A 26,274-nucleotide genomic window follows, 5' to 3' on the forward strand; every position below is an offset into this window, starting at 1 on the left:
ACACATGAGCTTAAACATAAAAAGGGTGTTAAAGTATCAACTGAACAGATCCCCCTTTCCTAGAATGTTGCCACCATCCGAAAACTGTCAATAAAATATGCCTTGCTTTTTTGCTTATAAAATCAGTAAATGAAGGATTTTCTTTAAGAGAAGCAGCTGGCTTCTCTCCATCTGCACTGGCGAATCACTGCTGCTACCAGCCCTGGAGCAGGCTAGAGCAAGCTGCCAACCAGCTCGCCTTCCTGGTAACTTTCTGTTCAGAACTCACACTGAAAGTTGTTCCTGTGTCACACCCTGGATGAGTGTGGCAGGGCTTCCAGATCACCCCCCCCCCCCACGCCTCTCTCACAGATGACGGCCATCTTACTCCCAAAGTCACCCAAAGTGTGACCCACAGCCTCCATTTTCACTCAGAACATCTCAAAGCTGGTGAAAATTTAGTGAATAACTGCACAACCATTTTTTATACTGTAATTACAAAATCAAAATAAGAACACAGTTTTACATATGAAGTTTACTAGGCTGCATCTAGAAAACAAGCACTCTTAAAGACTATGGAGAAAACAGGAAATAAAGTCAGTAAATTAACCAAAATATATTCTACTTATTTCTTATAAAATTTCTTACAACAGAACTCGGTGCTTTTTTTCTTTGTATGTTTGTTTTTAAGAAAGTAATAGTAGATTAGCAAGGTTCTACAACTGTGCTGTCCAAAACCTGTGGAAGGTAGCCACTAGCCACAGATGGCTATATAAAATTTGAGGAAAACTGGCAGGATAGGTCTTCAGATAGTTTTATGTTTTCAAGTAAAGATGTTCATGAGATCCAATTCTTGCATCTTCTCAAACCTAGAGAAACACTAACGTCACAGACCAAAGTCTTGTCTTGGTTCTCCAGGCTACCCCCTCCTTCTAGGCCCTTTGGCAGCCTTTCTGTGTCTATTAATCTTCTGGCCATGTATCTTTAAACTTCTTGTTAAGTCTCTTTCTTCTGGAATACGAGAAATAAATCTCCAAACAGCAGTACAACAAGAATATCACCCGGCCAACACCCAGACACTAGAACAAGCCACCTTGCTGCTCTGTGGACTCGTTATCTCCCTCTGTACATGAACCCTGACAGAAGCAGGCACTGGGACCCATGGCACCCCAATGCCCCTGTCCAGCCTGAGGAAGTCAGAGAGGTCGTTGCCTCTTTCCCCAGTGACCTTGGTACCCACAGCCTGACACAGGGATAGGCAAGACAGTCATGAGCAGGGCGTTAAGTGGCCAAAGATTTGGCCCATAAATCAAAAGAAGGGGGAATGTGGAGGGCTATACCAAGATGACAGGTGTGGAGCCTTGTACCAAAGCCAAAGGAAAAACATCTTCTGGAATTAACCAAATTCCAGAGTAACTGTTGCCATAAGCCTCCTGATCTAAACCAGGCAGTGCCCTGACCCCATATACGAGGTAAAATATCTACCCTATTACCCACCCTATAGCATCCTAACCAATCACCTAAGGCCACCCTTCCAGTAAGAATTTTGTCTTGAGACAATAAAACTGGCTATAAGTCGGGCTCTCCCTTGAGCCAGCCCACTGTTCTAATAGCATCTCCCTAGGTTCTGATAAACTCTATTCTTCTCTCAAAATAAATAAATAAATTTTAATTAATGAATTAACCTAAAAATTTAGCAGTTAGTCTAACCAGCCACATCTCCAGTGTTGAATACCCACATGTGGAGCGTGGTTTTTGCACAATACATTTCCATCATCACAGAAAGTTCTACTGAGCATTGCTACAGTGGAATTTAAAAGTTGTGAACTGTGTTAATAAAATTACCTTTAAAACATAGCATTTTACTACCAAATACAAATTTCTGTTGATGTGTACATACTCAGACTCTAAAGACCTCCAAAATATGTTAATAACTACTATGTGAAAATATGAGATTTTCAATTAAATAAATATAAAATCAAATTTGCCTGTGAAGTATTTAAGACGCTATCATGTTTATATATTTCCAAGCATACAAAATAGAACTTTTTTTTTGCTTGATTAAAAAAAATAAACCATTGCATATGTGTTCAAAGAAGAAACAAAATTCAGGCAACAAAGACCTTCACTTCAAACAGATAGCTTTTTACCCCACCTAAAGTTTAGAGTTAAATCAAAAGAATATTCAGGTTGGGATATGAGGATAAGAGAACAGTGATTTCTTTCATCTGCACTCAGCAGCAAGTCATTCCTCATTTCTGGCTTTCTCTACCTTCTATGTTAAGATTACTGGAAACATCTTGGTAATGAGAACTGTGTCTATTAGCTGCTGTCAGGTCCTTTTTCTCCCAGAATCAAAAAAGGCATGTTAGGTTCAAACCCAATAGCTGAAAGCAAATACAAAACTCTTACAACTCAGTGATAAAAAAGGTAAATGACGCAGTTTACAAGTGAGACAAGTGAGGATCTTAACAGACATTTCTCCAGAGGTGATATACGTTTGACCAAATAGCACATGGCGATAAGTAATGACAATCGAACCTCATAAGCCATCAGGTAAATAAAAACAGAAGCCACAATGAGATACCACTTCACACCCAATGGGATGGTTATAATAAAAAAGATAGTAACAAGAGTTGACAAGGATGTGGAGAAAATGGAAATCTCTTATAATGCATGTGTGAATGAAAAAGGGCAAGCTGCTTTGAAAAGCAGTCTGGAAGCTTCTGCAAAAGGTTAACCATAAGGGTTACTTCAGGCTCAAAAATGGGAGAGATGGGACTACCAGTGAAGTCAAGTGAATTATTTAAGAAGCCACAGAGCCATGACAAAAATCAAGAAGGATCTGAGCCCAGGATTTGATTGGGCTTTATCCTCATGCTTTATTAGGGAATAAGAGGCTATGTTTCCTCAAATCCTTGTCTCTGAGTTTGAAGACAATCCCCCAGTAGTCATTCCATCAGAGCCCCCAGACTTAAAACATCTCTGTTATTTTACAACCTCATCCAAGGAAATCTCAAGGTACAAAGACCCCAAGTCTGTATAGAAGAGCTAAAGCACTGATACATAATCAAAAACTGCAGTACAAGTCTGATGAGTTCTATTTGTTGAATGGACATTAGACATACAGAGCCTCTTTTTCTTCTGTTTTTCCTCCCCTGGGTTCCAAGCTCATACTTTAGCTTCAGAAAATAAAAAGTTTTTCAGAAACACTAGTTTATGAATTTGCAAGAATGCAAAACCACCCTCAGGCTCCTCAACACTCCCGCAGATCCTATGGCTCCCCCTCCCAATGTTAAAAACTCTCATCTCTGTCAATAATGCAATGATTCCTATTCTTGAAACTCCAAAAGCCAAATTAACTGTGCCTCAAAATCCAGAATTCTTTTTCACAACTCAGTAACCATCACATCACATATGTTCTTCACCTCTCATTTAGATTCATTTTACTGCATCCTGAGGTTTTCTCAAGAAATTTACCTATTGTCTACTACTAAATGCACAGACATCTGCAAGGAAAAAACAGATTCACCCATTTCTCCACTTCCTATTCCAGGCAGGTATCAGAAAAATATGAATCTCTGTGGCCAAACTACAAGTAAAAAAAAAAAATAACAAAAGTTATTTTGCTATGAGATAAAATACAGTCTTCTTTGGTGGCTCAGAAAGTAAAGAATCTGCCTGCAATGCAGGAGATTCCAGTTCAGTCCCTGGGTTGGGAGGATCCCCTACAGAAGGGAATGGTTACCTACTCCAGTATTCTTGTCTGGAGAATTCCATGGACAGAGGAGCCTGGCAGGCTCCATGGGGTGGCAAAGAGTCAGACATGACTGAGTGACTGACACTAACTAAAGTGCTGTCTTGTTAAATGATAGTCTCTTCAACAAATGGTCTTGAAAAAATTGAATATCCACATTCAGAAGAATGAAACTGAACCCTTACGTTACACCATACACAAAAAGCACCTCAAAATGGTTTAAAGAGTTAAATATAAGACATAAAACTCCTAGAAGAAAACATAAGGGAAAGGTTTCATAACACTGGTTATGGCAATGATTTCATAGATGACCCTGGAAGCTCAGGCAATGAAAGCGAACACAGGCACGTGGGATTACACTACATCAAACTAAAAAGCTTCCATACAGGGAACAATCAATTAAAAGCAGTATTAAATGTAATAATAACAAGGGAGAGTTAAATGCGTGCTAGCCACTGTCCTAAGCACTTTACGTACTTTCACTCAATCCTTCTTACAACTCTATGATGGATATTATTATTATCCTCCATTTTACAGACTACTACTAGAAAACTGAGGTCTATTTGACTTAACCCTCATATCAAGGAAAAGAATCTAAAACAATAAAAAGTCTGACAAGGGCATGTAATAGGCCTATCCTGCCCTCCCTGCCCACCGTCTTCTGAAGTCATTTTATCCCTTACCTCATGTGCTAGCGTGACTTCCCTGGTCGCTCAGATGGTAAAGCATCTGCTTATACTGTGAGAGACCCGGGTTCGATCCCTGGGTCGGGAAGATCTCCTGGAGAAGGAAATGGCAACCCACTCCAGTTATTCTTGCCTGGAAAATCCCACGGACGGAGGAACCTGGTAGGCTACAGTTCATGGGGTCGCAAAGAGTCGGACACACTGAGCGGCATTTACTTTTACTACATGTGGTATCAAACAAGCAAACTAATACCATATGCCACAGACCACAGGAAATCCATTTACTAAAGGAAAACGTGTATCTAGAACAACGGCCATTAACTGAACCAGTAATTCTAAACACAATTTTTTAAAGTACAAAATGTATCGTTAAGGGAGAACATTTTCGATTTTAATGTATTTGTCTTGTCACATTTCTTTTCTCAATGAGGTAAATGTAGTAAAGGCCCTAAAAATATAGCACTTCAGTCCCCACTTTTTTTTTTTTTCCAGTCCCCACTTCTATGCTGTATATTCAGTCAGGAAAGATGAAGCAAAAACTGAGTTACTATACTTTATTGTACTCAATTACACAGAAATGCAATGTTCTATACTAATACAAAACAGTTCTGAGAACCCAAAGAAGTCATTTTTCCTCTTTCATTTAAAGAAATATTATTAACAAAAAAGGAGAAAAAAAATCACAGCAAACGTGTAACAACCTACCTTGACCCTCAGAAAAATGAGAGAGAAGGAAATAACTGACATGGGTAAAAATTCCAGATCCACAAGCTATTTTTAGCTAACTATTCCTAAAACAGGAAGATTTTAATAATAAAAATACAAATGGCGGCCAGAACCAATATCCTAAGTTGACAGGTGAAAAATGATGACAAAAAATATATAAAGGTCACTGTAAGTGTAAAACTGACTGGATGTTACTAGAAAAATACACTGTCTGGATTTAGATCCTTTGAATAACATTTAAAAATTTTCCATCTGAAGCTGCAAAAAGCACATCAACTTTCTGAAAATATTTCTCTTCAAAATGTTTCTCACAAAAACTTCTGATAATCCAGTATCTGTAAAGGGAATATGAAAAATGCAATAAAAGTTCTTTAGATATATAATGATGAGTCTAAAGTAAAGGTGCAGAAATGATGTCAAAATATCTTTTTATTCTTCTACTTTGGAGTCAAACTAATACGTACTGTCATCAGTACCTTTTTATATAGAAACACTGTAGTTTACAAAGAAATACTTTAGTTTCTGCTATATTAAACTTTATAGTTCACAGAACTAACAGTCTCTGCTGACGTTTCATGGTGGAAATGAAGCTGGAATGAGGCTAACCCACCAACAGTTGTTTAAAAAGCAGATATCCAAGAGAGCAAGAAAACAGCAGCAAGTTCAGCTCAACAAAGCAAGCAAATACAAACACCTCAAAAATTTAAGAGACACTGTTAAGGAGTCCTTCTTTTTGGGCTAACATACAAAAATCCAGATATCTAAATATCTCATCATTATTATAACAAACATAAAGCTCTAATCACAACTCTTTGCTGTGACAGAGATATTTCTCTCCCACCGCCTCATTCAGGAATAAAATTCGAGTCAGGTTCCATGATCACAGAAAAGGAACAAGTCCTGGTAAGATTACTGAGGTAAGTACTGAGGCCAAGAGCCAAGAAATATCAGTCAAGCACATATAGGATAAAAACATTTGAATATATTATCAAGTACAAGTGGTAACAAAAGAGTCAAAGTAGATTTGGTGTCACAGGGATTGAACCCAGAGCCAAGACAAAAATTGCATTAAAGATTTTAAGAACAAAGTGGTTCTGATGAAAATGGTGAGGACTTAGTGATCTGGGAAGGCTTCATGGGATGTAGAATTTAACTGCTCCAGATATGCAGATGACACCACCCTTATGGCAGAAAGTGAAGAAGAAATAAAGAGCCTCTTGATGAAAGTGAAAAAGGAGAGTGGAAAAGTTGGCTTAAAGCTCAACATTCAGAAAACGAAGATCATGACATTGTGTCCCATCACATCATGGCAAATAGATGGGGAAACAGTGTCAGACTTTATTTTTGGGGGCTCCAATATCACTGAAGATGGTGACTGCAGCCATGAAATTAAAAGATGCTTATTCCTTGGAAGAAAAGTTATGACCAACCTAGATAGCATATTCAAAAGCAGAGACATTACTTTGCCAACAAAGGTCTGTCTAGTCAAGGCTATGGTTTTTCCTGTGGTCATGTATGGATGTGAGAGTTGGACTGTGAAGAAAGCTGAGAGCCGAAGAATTGATGCTTTTGAACTGTGGTGTTGGAGAAGACTCTTGAGAGTCCCTTGGACTGCAAGGAGATCCAACCAGTACATTCTAAAGAAGATCAGTCCTGGGTGTTCTTTGGAAGGAATGATGCTAAAGCTGAAACTCCAGGACTTTGGCCACCTCATGCGAAGAGTTGACTCACTGGAAAAGACCCTAATGCTGGGAGGGATTGGGGGCAGGAGGAAAAGGGGACGACAGAGGATGAGATGGCTGGATGGCATCACCGACTTGTTGGACGTGAGTCTGAGTGAACTCCAGGAGCTGGTGATAGACAGGGAGGCCTGGCATGCTGCAATTCATGGGGTCGCAAAGAATCGGACATGACTGAATGACTGAACGGAACTGAACTGATCTGAAGGTAGAATACAGGCAGGTTTGGGGAGGGCATTTTGTAATGAAAGACTCAGCCCCTGTGCCAGCCTGAATAAACTAGATTAGGAATGAACGTGGCCGGTTTGGGTGCTGCAGGGCTCAATCTCAACCCGAGCACCTAAGGGTGAGAGTGACCAAAACCACAAAATTCTTTAATAAGAGAAAGGTACTCCTTTAATAAACAGTGGCTTATTTAAGGATGTGTTATGGCTCTGGCAGAGATGGAGCTGGAACACCTCAGGCAAAGGAAAAGCAGTAAAGAGAACACAGGCAAATGCAGGGCTTTAGGCTGCCAGCAGCATGGATCCGTGGAACAGAATAAACTCAACTGCAAAGATGGTGGAGATTGATGCTGGAGACCACTGCTAGGCTCTGAAATTGGCAGAAAAGCAAGTAAGCAGAAAATGGGGAATAAGGAAATGACATATCTGCCTATACTTCAGGATTAATATGGAACACTTAAATAAAATGAATGGAAGAACACAGGATGCACCAAACAATTTACCAAGAAAGTGGATTTACTTTCCTATAAAAGGCATATATACCAATGGGATACTCTTGATTTACTTTTCCCATTTGTTGTAATTTGTTTTCTTAAAAAAAATACATATAGATAAAAGTGTACTGAAATTCACATGCTGCCGCTAAATGTGAAATACTAAAATAACTGGGCAATATGTATCAAGAACCTTTAAAATGGTCTCATCCAGGGAATTCTGTGGCAGTCCAGTAATCAAAGCTTCACGCTTTTAGTGGCAAGATCCAGGGTTCAGTTCCTGGTTGGCAAACTAAGATCCTGCAAGCTGCACAGTGTGGCCAAAAAAAAAAAGAAAAAAAAAATTCCTACCTATTTTGTAATCCTGCCTTTAGGAATTTATTCATAGAAAACAATCCAAACATTTTGAAATTTTAAAAAAAAGCACATATCAGTTTCTATCAAGAATAACTGTTTATAGAAGCAAACATAATATAAGACCATATGAATCCAGTATACCCTAATTCATTAAAAAATAAGATTTTTTTAAAAAGAAGCTTACAGAGAGTCAGGAGTAAACATTAAAGCAAAAACTGCCATGTAAAAAGCTGTATTTAAAAATTTGTCATCAATCACAAACTTGTAATGATTTTGCAAAAGCAACATAAAAATACTCAAAAGTGAATTGACTGGTCATAAATTAAATTCAAGTATCTCTCCCTACTTTAAAAAAACAAACATAGAATTATCTAATGGAGGCACAGATTAGTCTTTCAATGAAAACTAAGCATTTAATAACAGAATGCAGATACAATTCAATGAAATTTAAAATCTTGAAAACAAACAAGACTTCATGGTGACAATAAAACAGATGTAAATAATAGCAAAGTTCCAGACAAATGAGAAGCTAGTCAACCAACTAACACCTGCAGATGATAAGATCAATAAAAATAAGTCATTTAGACTCTTCAAATGAGGAAAACTTGTATATACAAGAATTAGGGGAGATCACTGGGAAAAGAGATGAAACTCTCCACTACTTTGACAAAATAAAGGCCTTCTTAATTCCTGTAAAGTTCAAATAGGAAGTAAAAAATATATTGGGGGAGGGGAATGGGAATATTACAACAGAAATAATGTTTGAGTCATTCTTTGTTCATTCTATGAACTGACCTACAGATGCAACAATATATATTTTGTTAAGTATAAGGTAAAATTAATTTAATTTTAATAGCTTATATTATTTTTATATCAAAATAAGGCCCTGATGCTGGGAAAGACTGAAGGCAGCAGGAGAAGGGGACAAAGAGGATAAGATGGTTGGATGGCATCACAGATTCAATGAATATGAGTTTGAGTGGGCTCTGGGAGCTGGTGATAGACAGGGAAGCCTGGCATGCTGCAGTTCATGGGGCTGCAGAGTCGGAAACGACTGAGCGACTGAACTGAACTGAAACCTTTTTCACCCTTTATGTGAAATTTAGGTCCCTAATTAAAACAGATTCACCGTAAGAAGACTTTTCCTATTCCAATTATAAAAGGTAAATAAGACTGTATTTTAGCAAATTCAGTTATGCAAAAATAAAAAGTAGACATGAAAAGGATATAAACATATATACCAGTAGTTGCCACTGAAAGGTGAGACTGTGGGTGGTATTTTTTCAAAGGGATAGAGTAAACTAATACTGTTTGAAATGAAACAAATAATATTAGTTAATAAAATTTTGAAACATATGCTAAAATTATATCCATGGATTACTACTGCTTTTTGATCTATCCATTGACAATGAGTTCTAAGTTATAAAAAAAAATCCCTCCCTATCATTTAAGAAATATATTCTGGGTTCCTATGATGTGAACACAAAATTGAATAATAAGCATTTGGTAAAGGCTCCCATGTGATCACTTCCTTCACTCCTTACTGTAATTCAACAAACTATTAGTTTCAGTATCTGGAGACTAAAATTAAATATCCTCAAGTTATAAAACTAAATAATGGATAAGCCATCCTTCAAACCAAGAATGTCTACAAAGTCCATGCTTGCTTATACACTTAGTTATGTGTTATTCTATAGATACAGATACAGCCTTAAAATAACAAACACATTAACAGAAGAAATAAAAAAGCTACAGAAAGTACCAAAGCAATGCAGACAGGTGCACTGATGCTACAGCATGTGCCAGATGCTACAGGAGGCAAAAGAAAGGTTTTGCTACCCTTGGGGTGGGAGAGAACACTGGCACAGTCAATATGGGGAGAAGATGGTGCCACCGTTTCAAAGAACACAAGAGTCCCCAGATGAGGAGAAGCATGTGCTAGAACCACTTCAGGCAGAGAGAATGGTATAGTTTTTTGGGAAACTACAACTATTATTATTTGGCAATTGCTCCCTGAAAATTTTAAGTGAACTTTCAGGTACAGAGATGGAATAGTCAAATATTTACTTATAATAGTAATGAATATTTAAGTATATGATTTATTTTAAATGTTCGATGGTTTTCAATTCATGTAAATATTACTCAGATTTTTTTTCTCTCATGAAGCAAGTTTATTCAAATGTTTCACATGCATGTTGGTCATTATTGTATTCCATCAATAAAGCCACTTCATAAAGTCAGTTTTCCAAAAGACAGCATCTTCATTTTAAGTTGCCTTAGTTGTTTTATTTAAGTATATATGATATGGCCACAAAACTGTTATGCCAAGTCAGAAATAATTATTTCATTCAGGTCAGTTAACTATCCCATTTGATTTTATACACATATCATCTCCACATTATAGTCAGCTACTGTTTTACTTTTTTTATGTGATTTTTTAAAGGCCTTAGAAAGACAGTAATTGTAAAATTGGTGTTAAATGCCTTGCTTTTTTTTTTTCAACTACTTGCCACCACTGAATTCTAAAAATATCTGAAACTAAGCACTGATTGAAATCTTTTCAATTCATAACGTCATTACAAAGAATTCTATTCAAAACAGTCATTGAGACAGTCTCCTCTCATAAGAGTGCAAGCGCTCTTTTCTGGGAGATCATTTCTTGAGAAGAATACTCACCTTATATTCTAGCAGTCACAGTATTTCTATATTAACTTCTATCTGCACATAAGAGGAAGGGGAAAAAGAGAAACTTAAAATAAGTTTGACCTAGATCAGTGGTTCTCAAGCTGTGGGATGTATCAGAAGCTCCTGAAGAGATTAGATTGTTAACATATTTCTGGGATCTGTCCTGCAATTTCTGATTCCACAGAATTGGGATAATCTGAGCTGCTGCATTTTTTAAAAGTTCCTGGGTGGTGCCAATGCTGCTAGTCTGGACATCACACTTCGATCCAGATTTTGCCATACCTTGTTCATCATGTTAAGGGTTTGAATTTTACCCTTAGGCTATGGGTGTCACTGAGGAATTTCAAGCAGGGAAATGACATCTTAAGATTTGTGGTTTTTAAAATACCACTCTTACAGCACTATGGAGAATGGAGCTTTCATATATAACATCTCTCATTGATTCTAATGCACATTACTTTTTTACATTTATGATTTCTAGAAGTAGGATGCATTTTTGCAACCATTGGTATATCACAGTTTAATAGGCAGTAAATTATCTTTCCTAGTGGCACACAAAATAATAGTGCATTATAATTTGTTAAGTGGCTGATTCTCTGAAAAGTAATGTCATTTCTTCTCACATTGCTGTTTAGATGCTAAGTCATGCCTGATTCTTTTCCCACCCCATGGACTGTAGCCCACCAAGTTCCTCTGTCCATGGGATTTCCCAGACAAGAATACTGGAGTGGGTTGCCACTTCCTTCTCCAGAGTATCTTCCTGATCCAGGGATCAAACCCACCTCTCCTGCATAAGCAGGTGGATTCTTTACCACTAAGCCACCAGGGAAGTAGCGTTCTATAAAAGAGAGAGTTTTATTTCTATTCTACAGATGAGGAAACAGATTTTAGGATAATGCAAGAGACTCAATCCAGACCACACAATTACGAAACAACAGGTCCAAGAAAATGCAAAATCATTGGACACATAAACAAAGCATTTTTCCCATATGATACTGCTTATACTAATGACCTATAGTTCACACACCAGAGAAAGGAGATGAGGGCAAACCAGTGCACCGAAACACATCAACAGGAGCCAAGAAAGATTTTTATGGGCACCAGATACGAAACACCAAAATTAAGAAACTAAGATGAATCTCTTCAAGACTTTTATTAAGAAACTATAAATAAATGAAAACTGCTAAATGAACCACCTCCACAAATAGAGATAGAATCAAACAGCAGTTTGTAAACATGGTTTCTTTCACATCATGCTGCAAGATGCAGAATATGAATGACATAATTTCTCTGAGGAGAGACACTGGTTTGAGGATTCACTTTAAATTACAGTAGATGATACCATGAAGTCAGGTTTCTGCCAAAACAGGCCCTGGGCCTGAAGAGCTGCCAGAACACTGCATGATCGGCTTTCTAAGAGACGCCACAAGCCCAAGGTATTTCAGTGGCAAACAGAAATGACTCCTCAAAAAAAACAAAAATTGTATGATTTTGATTAAATTTGGTTTGAAAACTGTGACTTTCTGAAATACCATTCTGTAGACTGCCAAGTTATTTTTCAATTCTAATACTTAAAGGAGAAAATTAAAATAGAAAATCTAACAAGTACTATTGGTCATAACATTCTACACATCCCCACTCCCTACTACAGGTCTATTAATAAAACATTTACTAAATTCTACAATCTCAGCACATTGGAATATCTTGACTATGATAAGTGAAGAACTGTCACACAGATGCTGTCTGCCACTTGAGTGCTCTATTAAATCCCAAGCCAAATTTTAAGAACCCAGGGAAACATGGCCAGAGCAATAAACAGAAGATGTTTCTATTTTTCCCGCTTGGTTTTAGGTTCATTATAAACATTTAGGTTCTAGACTGACACAGAAATGCATTTAAGTGTTTATAAACAGCCAATAACAGGGGCAGTACATTCTGACAATTAAAGCACTTAAAAAACTACCATATTATTAGGTTTGACACAACTCAGGAGCAAAATAACCCTGAGTTAAAGGCAAGGCATGTATCTAAATCAACCCCTGTGTCAAAATAATTAGTATTCCAAACTCCTCCAACCAGACAAAGAAATGATAAAAAGGTTCTAAGTAAGGGCTGAATTATGCAGGGTAAACAATAGCAAAGCTCCATTACTTGTGACTCCAACTAGTGGCAATTAACAATCATTTTCAAGTCAAAGCAGATTCCCTTTAAATGTACTACCTGTCTCATTTAAATTCCTAATAAATATCAAGATAAGTAGATCATCATTACTATTTTCATCATCAGCATCATGCTGATGGTTGAAAAAAAAAAAAACTCAAATGGAAATCACCAAAAAGCATTGCCTTCCCTTCCTGGAGTGGGAGATGTGGTCTGTTCCTACTCCCTGGAGGCTAGGGTACAAGCTCAGCTTGCAACACTCCCACTTTGAAAGAGTTACTCCAGGATTGAGCAAAATCAAAGTGGGAAGGTGGTGGTGTGCCCAGTAGCCATGAGATCCCAAGACTGAGCCTGTGGCATGAGGTTATCTACTGCCTCTGTTAGCTGTCCTCTAGCTTTTCTGTTGTTCCATCACCTGTAACCCTTCCAATTCTATTTCTATTTAAAATAGCCAGTCTGTATCACTTGGTACTCAGGAGCTTGACTGATAGGCTTCACCACTGCACAGTCTCCATTTTGGGGGTTAAAAATCAATGATTTTTGAAAACGTGTTCAGTTGTTTTGCTATGGTTTTAAATAATAAATAATTTCATTTAGTGGGCTTCCCTGACAACTCAGTTGGTAAAGAATCCGCCTGCAATGAAGGAGAACCCAGTTTGATTCCTGGGTCGGGAAGATCTGCTGAAGGGATAGGCTATCCACTCCAGAATTCTTAGGCTTCCCTGGTGGCTCAGCTGGTAAAGAATCTGCCTGCAGTGCAGGAGACCTGGGTTCGATCCCTGGGTTGGGAAGATCCCCTGGAGAAGGGAAAGGCTACTCACTCCAGTATTTGGCCTGGAGAATTCCATGGACTATATATAGTCCATGGGGTCACATAGAGTTGGACATGCTGGAGCGACTTTCACTTTCACTTAGTAGACAGCTGGAAATAAGAGATAAGAACAGCAGAAAAAAGTGACATTATTCACAATCCTACCACATGGAAACAACCACAACCATTTTGGAGCACACCTCTCCAAGCTTTCAGTGGAAGTGGACATCTTGATCCCAGAGAAGAAAGCACAGACACAGTGACCACACTGGAGATTCGTTAAAGTCATTAAGCCAGGGCAGGGCAACCACATATTTCATCATTCAATTCACTCAGAGTGAAAGGGCTTCTTTCCCTCCTTCTCCTATTAATAAGTTAGCCAAGAAAACATACATAAATTGGGGTTATCCCTGGCCAATCCAAGTGTACACTGCCCCTTCATATCAGAATAGTTGCATGTACAGTTTAGGAATCCTTACTTAAGAAACAGTCCCAAAGAGGCTATGAATTACAAATTCTTACTCAGCACAACTTATTTTTATAACTTGTCAAAAAGAGAAAACTAAAACAACAACAACAACAACAAAGATGATGATGATGATAAACCCATGTTCTAACAAGTTGAAAATTTTAATGAAAAATTTCTTAAACAAAAACCTACAATATACTTAGCATCAAACAGTACAAAATATAGATCTCTTGCCTAAGTTAGAAAAAACAATGATACAATTTATTTTTGCATAGAACTTCACCCAATAAACAACACATACATAATAAGACTTCTTTCCTGATTATCAAGGCACCACTAAAGCAGTACATCCAGTTTTTCACAACCAAAATAAAATAACACATCTTTCTGGTTTTCCCTCCTATAATTGGGTCAGAGGCCTTAAGAAAGATGGGGGAAAGAGCCTGAACATCAAAATACACTGTTTCAGACTCCTGGGAGCTGATAAGAAGTACTGGGATGAGAGCAGAAAATAAAAACATGATTAACAAAATCTAGTTAGAACCAGATATAGAAATAGTGCTATTCTATATATGAAGCAAGAGAAAAATATAAAGTATCTGAATACAGATTTAAATACAGATAAGTAGTTGATAAGAGTAAGAAAACCAGAGACAGTGAGCTTTTAATTTTTTCCCCCTCTTTTAAACCAGAATCTTGCTTTGTAGCACCTTCACTTTTGGCTTTCTGATCTAGTCAGCAACTTCTTACCTACAAGCTACTGCCTTACCTCTTTTCTACAAGCGTTCTTTTGAAAATCAACCCTGCTTGCATTCCCCATCATCACGCATCATATTTTACCTAAAGTAAATTCAATCTCTAGATCAAATACATTGTGCACAAATCTAAAAGGTCAAAAGTAAATTTTCTATAAACTTACTATTTTTATCCTTTTATGGATAATTAGTGAAATAATCATTTTATCTAGAACCAGTATGGAATGAACATACTTTAAAATATGTCTTCAAAATGAGTCCCAAGAGTACAGAAAAGGTATAAAAACCATGCAAGGCAACACACAATATTTCTAGTTTATATAGTTCCCTACATATAAATCCTGAACAGAAATTACAGTCAGGGACAAATGAAGGGAGAAGGGAAAAAAATGTTTTAACTTTAATAGCCTAAACATACACTGTAGTTCCAGAAAGTACAGGGTAAACTAACAGCTGATCTTTGAACCTCAACAGTCTCCAAAAATGGAAAGATTTCTGGGTGATGAGAATATTGCTTTGAAACAGCAATTTCTAAAGTACATTTTCTCCATGTGTTTTATTTTAAATATGCTCATAATTTGTTGCAGGACTTTACTACAAATGAAAATGTTTACTTGATATTTACTAAAATAGTTATCAAATATTTCTGTCAGATATGCTTACTGAATATTTACTTAAGTGTCTAAGGTATTTAATAAAAGTAATCTTTGGCAGCACTACTCTAGTTCATGGTCTGTAACCTTTATTTTTATTATTATTTTGTCTCAGTTTTTTTAAATGTTCAAGAACCATTTTGTAACACTGGAAGAAGAGCTCAAAGGAAAGAAGATGCAAGAGCTCTAACTGAAAATAGAAATGCAGTCAGAATACAAAATATTAACTATTAAGAAAAGACTGTATGGGAAAAATGGCATGTATTACTTTTGAAATTTTGCACCTAAAGAATTCTAATCCCGATACCAAAATTTGATGGTGGCAAATTGAGGTATGTAACAGTCTTGAGGGGCTAAATCTAGACATTCCTGCTCTGAGGCATCTACCAGCTCCTAGACCATTTACTGAATTGCTATCTTGCCCTGAACTTCATGTACATTATGCGCATTATCTCCATACACATTATCTCAGTTAAAACTCATAAATATACAATTGATATGCATTATTAGATTTGCTTTATACAGATGCAAAAACTGGGGCCCAAAGAAGGTTACCTACTTGCCTGAGGAAAACTGTACCAAAACTCTGGCCTGATTCCAAAATATGACAACTTCTCTACGCTGCCTTTCCTTTCCTGAAACACCACCAACCACTGCCTCCTGAGCACCCATTTTGCATACATTACCTCCTGAAATCCTTACAACTCCATGTGAGGTGGGCATTATCATTTTTATTATAAAGATCAGGAAAATTAAGACCTAAAGAAGTTAGGTAGCTAGCTAGGATTTACTTTCTGGTTCACTGCTGTAAAGGCCATAATCTCTTTTCAATATATCATGCTGCTTTCCAGTTCTGAAACTGAATAAACGCATCAACACAAGATGATCCCTTCCTTTACAGGAAAGAAGTATTCTATTTGGGATGAAGATCTAGTCAGATAGAATCTCTTGTTACCATGGCAACTCTCCTCTTCCTCTCTTCACAGGCCCCCTCACTTCTCTCAGCAAAATGACCAAACAACTTCTCAAGGATTATCATCAATTACTCCACTACCTCCCCTGTCAAGCACATAACTGGAAACGCTTAAAGATAGCAGAAGGAAATCTTCCCCCTAGAAAAAGTCCTCAGCGCCACTCTGAACTCTGTATGGTAACCTTACTCCAAGGACCAAATTAGGTTTGGTATATTTTTAAAATAAAAAAATGAAACGTTTCCCACTGTCACTTCCATCTTGTGCCATTATCAACCTGATGAATGACAGACATTTCTAGGTCTGCGACTTCATCTATAAAATCAACAGCATGATCTTGGATTTTAGAGCTCTAAGTTATCTGATATACATCCTCTCTTCCTTTGCCTGACTGGGGAAGAAAGAAGCTGGAAAGTGGGGTGGGTGGGTAGGGTGGGGGAACGTAGACTCCACAGTAATTAAAGCAAAATAACCATTATTAGCTTCTAATGTATACACAAAGATCTACTCATAGGCACACAAAGTCCAATCTGAAACAAGCAACAAAAAACAATCCAGAGTTTGTGCTTTGCCAATTCTAAAAGAATCATCTATTTTTAGCTGACATCCACTCAAGAGATGGCCTAGGCTGGTCTGTAGTAGCCAACTGAACTGCTGAACAGTCAACTTGGCTCACCAATGAATCTCTAAGGCAAGACAAATCTTCGGTCCTTAAGAGTAGTAACCTTTGGCTTGACTGCATCCATGAATTCAATATAAGAAAAGAAAGCTAGAAAGATTTTCAGTTTGCCAAGAAAGTAGCATTTCAAATATACACATTTATTCCAGTATCTCATTTCTTCTGGTATAAAAAGAAAGGTTGGCCAAGACTCCAAAGTCTGGACATCCTTACATTCCAATCTTAATTCTCCAAGTCTAACTGAGTCACTTTATAGCAGGGGGCTGTGAGAAGGACCAAAGGGGGCAAGATTAAAATTAAAATTCTAAAATCACTTGCAAAACAACCTTAAATAACAATGAATTTAGGACTGTGAACAAAGGTAAGAATTTCAATAAATTCTGGATTTGAGAAAAGGTATAAAACTTTATATTTCACTTTTAAAATTATCTATAAACTAAAGCATTTCAATAAATATATGCAGTTCAGTAGATCACCTAAATTTAAATGTGAGAACCAGCCAATCAATGCTTTCTCAAACCAATCTAGGGAGCTTTGCCTAGTATTCTGGATGCTGCCTTCAGTCAGACACAAAGCAAAGAACACTAGACAAAGCGGCAGTATAAGTTCAAGTCCCAACTCTGACATTAATTAACTGAGTATGCCACCAAAGCTCCCAGCTCATGGGATATCCAACATCAGGGAGGTGTTTCCAGAAGCAGAGGGTATACCAGAGAGGCTGCTGGACAGCCCACTGACAGCAAGAGAGCCTTTGAGGTCTCTAAGGACAGGGCGGTGGGGTAAAAGGGCTACAGAAAGAACATTCAGTAAAGCTTTTTAGAAGAAAGTGAAACAAGAAGATACTGACCAGCTTTTTCTAACAAAAAAGACAAAAATAACTTTCTCTTAGAGAAAACTTTCTTACTTGTTAGGAAAGAAACTTTAAAACTTTTATTCAAATAAACATTAAACACTTAAGTCTATTACTATATGGGTCAGAAGACACTCTTGGTACCAGGAACACAAAACTCATCTCTCTCATCTAGTACAGAAATACAAACAGCATACTAAGAGACAAAAACAGGGAGAAGGGCCCTCAGGAGGAGAGAAGTGCAGCTCAAAGCAGAGATGGCGCCTATAAGGTCATGAGGTCAAGGCAAAGGAAGAGTCTATTAGGAAGATAAAAGGGTGAAAGCAGCAACCATGGCAGACCAGTAAGAATCTAGCTGAGGGGCACCAGACGGTGAAAGACCTTAAGCTATACTGAAGAGTCTCTCAAGGAACGTGATCCTGGAGGTGGTGCAAAGGGGAGAGGCCAGCAGAGGTCAGAAAGAAGGTCAGCATCTCAGGCCTGAGGCTAGGAATGGCTGAAAAGAGAGAGAGCAGTGCAATAAAGTCGCAGGGGAGCAGACAGGACCTAGTGACCAAATGGATGTAAACTGTGAGGTAAATGAGATACGGTAATGCTGAGGCTTTTAAGTCTACAGAAAGTTATAAACATTTCCTTTTAAAAATTAAAATTAGCAGAGTGACAAAATTTTAGAGCCAAAAGGGCCTTTCCTAGTCACAGTGGGCCCCAGAGTTGTAGAGCCTGGCAGTTAAGAAGTAACATGAGCAAGAAGTCTAGCAGAGGTGACAGTGACTCCAGCAGCTGCTAAAAGAAAAGCTTGAAATTTACATACACACATCAGCAAAACATCACTATTTGCTGGAGTAACATTACGGGTAAGGGACTTCCTTCTGTCCTTGAAGAAGCCTCTCAAAGTTTCCTGTTGTCTTCTGCTTTCTTTCAAAAATATTTACAGTGTACTTATAAACTTACAGAGAGATAAGGTAACTTTTATCAATGACTCCAAAAGCCCTAAGGGCAACCATAAACAAAAGGCTTACTTATTCTTTCCCTCTCCCTACAAATACTTTTCAAATTCTAAAAGATGATGCTGTGAAAGTACTGCACTCAATATGCCAGTAAATTTGGAAAACTCAGGAGTGGCCACAGGACTCGAAAAGGTCAGTTTTCATTCTAATCTCAAAGAAAGGCAGGGCCAAAGAATGCTCAAACTACTGCACTTATTTCACATGCTAGCAAAGGAATGCTCAAAATTCTCCAAGCTAGGCTTCAACAGTAGGTGAACCAAGAACTTCCAGATATTCAAGCTGGATTTAGAAAAGGAAGAGGAAGCACAGATCAAATTGCCAACAACCATTGGACCATCGAAAAAGCAAGAGAATTCCAGGAAAACATTTACTTCTGCTTCATTGACTACGCTAAAGCCTTTGACTGTGTGGATCACAATAAACTCTGGAAAATTCTGAAACAGATGGGAATATCAGACCACCTGACCTGCCTCCTGAGAAACCTGTATGCAGGACAAGAAGCAACAGAACCAGACATGGAACAACAGACTGGTTCAAACTTGGGAAAGGAGTACATCAAGGCTGTATATTGTTACCCTGCTTATTTAACTTATATGCAGAGTTCATCATCTGAAATGCTGGGCTGGATGAAGCACAAGCTGAAATCAAAACTGCCGGGGGAAATATCAATAACTTCAAAAATATAGATGACACCACCCCCTTATGACAGAAAGTGAAGAGGAACTAAAGAGCCTCTTGAAGGTGAAAGAAGAGAGTGAAAAAGTTGGCTTGAAACTCAACATTCAAAAAATGAAGATCACGGCATCTAATGTCAAACTTCATGGCAAATAATGGGGAAACAATGGAAACAGTGACAGACTTTATTTTCTTGGGCTCTAAAATCACTGCAGATGGTGACTGGGACATGAAATTAAAAGATGCTTACTCCTTGGAAGAGAAGCTCTGACAAATCTAGGCAGCATATTAAAAAGCAGAGACATCACTTTGCCAACAAAGGTCCATATAGTCAAAAGCTATAGTTTTCCAATAGTCATGTATCGAGTTGGACTATAAAGAAAGCTGAGCACTGAAGAATTGATGCTTTTGAACTGTGGTGTTGGAGAAGACTCTTGAGAGTCCCTTGGACTGCAAGGAGATCCAACCAGTCCATTCTGAAGATCAGTCCTCAATATTCATTCATTGGAAGGACTGATGCTAAAGCTCCAATACTTTGGCCACCTGATACAAAGAACTGACTTACTGGAAAAGACCCTGATGCTGGGAAAGATTGAAGGCAGGAGAAGGGGACAACAGAGGATGAGATGGTTGGATGGCATCATTGACTCGACAGACATGAGTTTGAGCAAGCTCTGGGAGTTAGAGATGGGACAGGGAGTCTGGTGTGCTGCAGTCCATGGGGTCACAAAGAGTCGGACATAACTGAGCAACTGAACTGAACTGTATCTGTATGGATGTGAGAGTTGGACCATAAACAAGGCTGTGTGCCTAAGAATTGATGCTTTTAAACTGTGGTGTTGGAGAAGACTCTTGAGAGTCCTCTGGACTGAGGGAGATCAAACTAGTCAATCCTAAAGAAAATCAATCCTGAATATTCATTGGAAGAACTGATACTGAACTTGAAGCTCCAATACTCTGGCCACCTGATTTAAAGAGCTGACTCATTGGAAAAGACCCTGATGCTGGGAAAGATTGAAGGCAGGAGGAGAAGGGGAAGACAGCAGATAAGATGGTTGGATGGCATCACCGACTCAATGGACATGAGCTTGAGCAAGCTCCAGAAGATGGTGAAGGACAGGGAAGCCTGGCATGCTGCAGTCCACGGGTTTGCAGAGTCTGACATGTGACATGACTGAGCGACTAACCAACAACACCAACAACAAATACATTTTACAAGACAGAAAAGTGAAGCACAGATTGGCCATATAACCTATCTACCAGCACAGTGAGGAAAGATTAACCAAATAATGAGTTTGGTATAGGGTGGGTTAAATTTGACATTTCAGTAGATTTTAGGTAGCGATGTAAAGCAGGCAGCTGGATATATATGTCTGTAGCTCAGAAAGGAGAACGGGAGGTGTAAGTTCAAAAGTCTGCTCACAGATGGTACTCAATGCCATGGAAACATGAGAAATGAAACGTGAGAGATGAGATCATCTTCAGAGAGAGAGCAGCAAGAAGAGCACAGGCCTTGGACAGAGACCGAGGAAGGGCCAGCATATGGATGAAGAAGGAATCAAAAAAGAAACTGCGCGAGATCACTTTCACTTCTTCATCTTCTATTCTAACTTCTTCACTAACCAAAGAAACCTTCTGTATTAAGCCTACCTATTTCAGAGCCAGATATTTTGAATACTGAAGATATCAACTATAAATTTTACCAGTGTTGAGAGGTGGCCAGTTAGCGACAGCAATCTTTCGCTTGCCTAGAACTGTCAGGAGAAAAGGGACCCCATATGAGTGAAATCTGCTGATGAGAAGCATTTCCAGACAAGAGAAACTTTCCCTTTATGTGAATGGTTTGTAGCTCAAACGCCTTCTAGAATCAGGAAGTTGAGGGTGAAGTACTATGGTACACAACAGTAAATCAGGATGAACAACAGAGTATCAGGTAGCAAAAGTCTGAATTCTGTCTGCGTGTCCTAGTTACATTTGCTCTGTTTCAAAGCAAAGGTTAGTACTCTTAGTCTCTTTCCTTCTTGGTTGCTTGTATGTTGAAGTCAGTGGAGAAAGAAATGAGTACAAACTCAGTTATTAAATGCATGCGACCTGACTCAGGACACCTACTACACAAAAATACTCAACATTGTCAGATAATATGTAAGCACAGTTGTTGGAGCTGCAAAATATGCCTTTGAGAGGACCTCTTTGACTTAACTGTGGTATGACACTGTTAAAACATAACATACTGGTTTCTTATCTATAAAGTGGGAATAGAACCATCTGTAAGGATTTCTTGAAGAATTAATAATGAATATGAAAATGTGCTATAAAACGAAAGGCATTTAATACTACTTCTTCCATGCTCTGGCTTGAGCAGATATTAAAGAAGAGTACTAGTATAATTTAAAATAATCATTCTTGGTTTTCTTAAGAGAGGGTAACTAGGCAAACCAATTGCCTTGTACAATGTTCTAAGACTCCAAATTTCTTAACTTTATAAACACTGAAAGTTTACAAGAATCCTATCTGGACCCTTAGATGAATCACTTCACTATTTCAGGCACTGGCTTTTCTAATGCAGAAAATAACAGTGGAGGATAAACTGGATCTCTAATTTCCCTTCTTGCTATGATAATTTTCATCCATAATTCATCCAAAATTCAGCCATATAAGCCTGGTCAAAAAAACAAGTTAAATGCTTTTGATTAGTTAATAAAAACAAATTCTTATAACTGAGCCACATCATTCAAAAGCACTTCTACCTTTATCATCTCAACTATGATACATTAAAGTTAGAGAGGAAATAATACTTTTGATAATGTGGTGACTGCTCCAAACATTCCTTTCAATAAGCCTATGACCTGGAATAAAATGAGACATGACAGTAGATCTTCAGTTTCTTCACATGAGCTCTTGTTGTCTATGTGCTTCTCAAAGCATGAGGCTATCATTGAGCTAAATGTTATTCTAGTGTTTAAATTTAAATACATTATTCTGTACCACATGCACTTAAATGCAAAAAGTGCAGGAAGAGAAACACTGATGTGCTGTATGACTAGAAAAAGGCTGCTATGGGCTGTGTTGGGCTTACTGGGGGACATGATGTCAGTCACTCTACAATTTCACATCTGCAGATATAGAGGTTTTAACTTACATGCACGCAAGGAGCAATGCCACTGAACGATGCCATGGGAATTTAAAAGTTTAGAATTACAAAAAGCACCAAATCACATCAGGTAACTAGAGAGAGCCTCATCTTTAGAAAAAGTCAACTTCTGTGGATCCACTTTTAAAACATTAAATTTGAAAAATTTCTTAGAAAACACTTGATTTGCATTCACCTAAAAATATTTCTACAGATACTTCATAACATCTAGTGCTAAGAATCAGAAGGCCTTTAATGTTCTCCACAAAAATCTGTGATTCCTTTAAACAATCAGGTAGGTGAAACAGCAGGGAAGTTTTACTACTATGAAAATCAGTTCCTTTTGCCATCAGTCATTTAAAAAACCTTTGCCATCAGTCATTAAATACATTAATGTAACTCAGAGAAACAAAGTTTCAGGGGACCGTGAAATAGGGGCCACATTGCCACAGGGAACATAGCTGACCTCAGGGCAGCAACAGCAGCGGAAGCTCCTTGAGGGCACATGACCGTGGAGGAACAGAGCGAGAAGGAACTGGACACTGCACAGAGCTCATTACACCCAAACACAAATTCTTGATTTATTCACTTTGAAATAAATACTGGCATCTGTAGTGAAACAGAAGTATACCAAGGTACCACCGTAGCAATAAATCCATCATACACTCTCTTCCTTCATCTACAAAAGCCCAGAAAGCGACTGAACTGAACTGAAACTAAAGAGAAAATCACATATAACAGACCAAGGTGTTGAACTGCATCACAGGCAGCCAAGGATTCTGCTAGAGAAGTCTTTCATTTATTCAAACACAGACTGTCAAATTATAAAAGCAAACATTTAGTCTCTTAAGAAAATGACTGAGCTCAGCAACAAAATAAAAAAACTTTCTCCCACAATTCTGTATTTAATTCCATCAGACTTCCTTTTCCATAAATGAGTATAATTTTTTTCATGAGTTAGTATAATTTTGTATGCACTATAGCTGTCAACTTTCTTCAGCCTCGCATTAAAGGCTCCCCCTGCAAACTAAGGATTATCTTGACCCCTAAAATAGAATGCCCTTTTTCATTCAGAATTCAGGGGGTACTATCACAATCAATACAAAACTGTTAAGGGGCAAGTGAAGAGGACAAGAACAGATGCTGGAGGAGGGAAGGGAGTGCCTGGGAGCATGTAGGGATCCCCAGACCAGGGACTGAGCCCAGGCCCACTGCAGCGCAAGTGTAGTTTTAAACCACTGGACCACTACGGAAGTCCTTGGATTTTGTTTAAATTCCGGCTAAAACAAGGCCAAGAACAATCTGAGAATAATCTGTGTATGTACGTATGTGTTAAATACCTCAAACCATAAAATCAGATGGAACACAGACTTGGACACTGTTACGTCAGTACAACATTAAAAAGAGGACTTGAAATTTAGTGAAGTGGTGCAATGGCAAATAATTAAGTGATATTTTTTTACCCTTAAAAGAGAAAGAAGAACTGAAAACACCTTTATCAAACGACAAATAACTAGTGAATGCCTTTGTATTATCAATTTGAGTTCCAGTAAAGGAAATAAATTCTTTTACCCATACACTGTAATATTGTAAGGATAAAAAGCAAAATAACAAGAAAATGGAAAGGGATAGAGCAGAGGTCAGGAAAGAAAAATAATAAAGATAATAATACTCTTTTCTAAATGGAAAAAGAAAGGTTAAGACAACAGAATTCATTGGCATTTCCATCTGAAAATATTATTCAGTGGTTATAAATTTTAAGCTAAAATTTTAAAAAATTTATAATTTATTCTTTAGTCATGAGAGCAACTTATCAAATGCTCAGTAAGGCATAACCACATTATAGAACCTTCCACCACTAGGCCTGGCTTAGTGTATTTTAGATAAATTATAGAAGTGAAGTTTTACATATACACCATACAAAGACTTCTGTCACAAACTGTTGACAGAAAATTTTGAGGCAAACATTTTATATTTTAATATTTCATATTCATGATTATTGGGTATCCTGCAATCATGATCAACTATATATAACATAGAAAAAATACTTAAGGTCCAACAGGCAAACTCTCTGTCTTTAAAGCATATCTACCCATCCAAACAAATACGGAATCACCTCCTTTTACAGCCTTGAAGAAAAATGTATTTCATAGCCTTTAAAAAAAAAAGCAGAGTGTGAGTATGCTTTTATTTTTTTAGGTTATTTACTTATTTAGAAATTTTAAAAGCTGAGGTATAGTCGATTCGCATTGTTCTGTTAGTTTCTACTGTATAGCTAAGTGATTCAGTTACATATATATTTATACATAAACATATATATACTTTTATATACATATATATATACCTTAGATGCTTTTTCAGTTTCTCTGCCTTTATAACGTATTGCAAGATGCTGAATAAAGTTTCCTGTGCTATACAGTAGGACTTCATTGCTTATTTTATTTTTTATTTAATTATTTTAATTGGAGGATAATTACAACATTGTGATGATTTTTGCCATATGTCGACATGAATCAGCCATGGGTACACATGCGTGATTGTGCTTTAAACAAAAAAATTATTTATTCGGCTGCACTGAGTCTTAGTTACAGCATCTAGTTCCCTGAGTGTGTGTGTGCTAGGTCACTTCAGTCATGTCCGACTCTTTGCAACCCGATAGACTATAGCCCTCCAGGCTCCTCTGTCCATGGAATTCTCCAGGCAAGAATACTGGAGTGGGCTGCCATTTCCTACTCCACTAGTTCCCTGACCAGGGATCAAACTAGGGCCCCTGAATTGGGAATGCAAATTCTTAGCCACTGGACCACCAGGAAGTCCTGACTGCCTCTGTTGGTAATCCTCCCAGCATCAAGGAATTCATCTGCCCTCTCTCACTCAAATGGAAAACACTGCTATAATTTTTTTACCCATTTCCAGAACAAATGAATTATCAACTCTACAGGACATGCTACAACCTTCAAGCCTAGAAGATAAAATGTATTTCTTTTAACCTCCTTAAAAGACCTTACTTTTAGCCTTATGGAGCATGTATCTGTTCTCAACATGGGCAGAACACCTCTGTTACTGAAACTTTTCCATGATTCTTGTAAACTATAGCATAAAAGTCAAAACCCTTACTGCTACATAGAAGAGTCCTTTCCATCAGGGTACATCTCTCTCTCACCTACTTTCCCATCCTTTCTTCTACCTCATTCCAAGCCATGTGCAATTATTTAGAGCTCTCAGATGGTCCCACACATTTCATCTCACTCTGACTTCTCCCACGCTACTTCTAGGCTAACCTAAGGATTTGGACTCCTGTTGTACAAAGCATACTCCTTACCCTTACTCCTCCCAAAAGATTCAAATTCCACCAATAAAATTGCATTTTGTCAAAGGGAAGATCTTGAATGAAAAGATGATTAAATTTTGCAATTGTCAGTGAAGACTTACTGCATATCCACAAGGCCCTGGTTTAACAAGGAAGG

The 26,274-nt window shown here is 37.8% G+C and overlaps 1 protein-coding gene across 12 annotated transcripts in view; it reads right to left on the minus strand.

Annotated features, from left to right (window-relative positions):
• Window positions 1-26,274, minus strand: part of SRPK2 (SRSF protein kinase 2) — a 244,384-nt gene that overhangs the window by 107,013 nt on the left and 111,097 nt on the right. The gene's annotated exons all lie outside the window — the stretch shown is intronic.

Source organism: Ovis canadensis, chromosome 4, assembly GCF_042477335.2.
Source record: "Ovis canadensis isolate MfBH-ARS-UI-01 breed Bighorn chromosome 4, ARS-UI_OviCan_v2, whole genome shotgun sequence".
NCBI lineage: Eukaryota > Metazoa > Chordata > Mammalia > Artiodactyla > Bovidae > Ovis > Ovis canadensis.